Genomic DNA, 830 nt, shown 5'->3' on the forward strand with positions numbered 1-830 from the left:
GTTAATTGGCTGGGTAGAACCAATACATGACATGGAGATGACTTGTTGACTCCACATTGCCCATGTCTGTGGAGTGCGATATTCGAGCTGTTTGATCAGAATAAAGCTTTAATGAATTTAAAAGTAATTTACAAACAAGGCTTTGGTTTTGGTCCACTCTATGAAAGCCTGGAACTCAACGCTATTTCTGACATTTTGAATTGAAAAAGCTTCATGGATGTCAAACGAAACGTCTTCAAACTTGGAAACAAAATCCAGTGGATTGTTTTTAAATTTTTTTGGAACGTTTATAGAATTGTTTCACTGGGGTTAGTGCAGTATTACTGACTATTTTAAAGACAGTTCTTAAACTTGTGTAATAGAGTAAATGATCGAACTGATGATTTTGTATTTACTGACAATATTACAGTGATGGTAAGAGACAGCTTTTATGAGTATCTTCAAAACCTGGTTAGTAAACGATCTCAGAGGTTTGAGTGTCGTCTCTTTGGCCTTAGACCAGCTAGACCGGGGCTAACCAATTAAAAATCAGCAGGGTCCTAATAAAGAAAATCACCAACCAGTAAAGATCCGGAGACATTTTTTATTATAATAATAAACAGAATTTAACACTGAAATAAAATTAGGTTTTTATGCATACATGTTATACATTGAATTTTTAAATAAAAAATATAAAAAATATAACATTTTCCATATTAAAATCTAAATTGTTTTTGAAGTAGAGAACAACAATCGTTCAGTTTGGTATATAGACTTTTTCCTAAAACACCTTTTTTTAAAACACCTGAACTGATGGTTTGTTGTTTTCTTTCTTTTTTCTGTCTTAATGT

This window comes from Cyprinodon variegatus, unplaced genomic scaffold, assembly GCF_000732505.1.
Source record: "Cyprinodon variegatus isolate N-32 unplaced genomic scaffold, C_variegatus-1.0 Scaffold1705, whole genome shotgun sequence".
Lineage (NCBI taxonomy): Eukaryota > Metazoa > Chordata > Actinopteri > Cyprinodontiformes > Cyprinodontidae > Cyprinodon > Cyprinodon variegatus.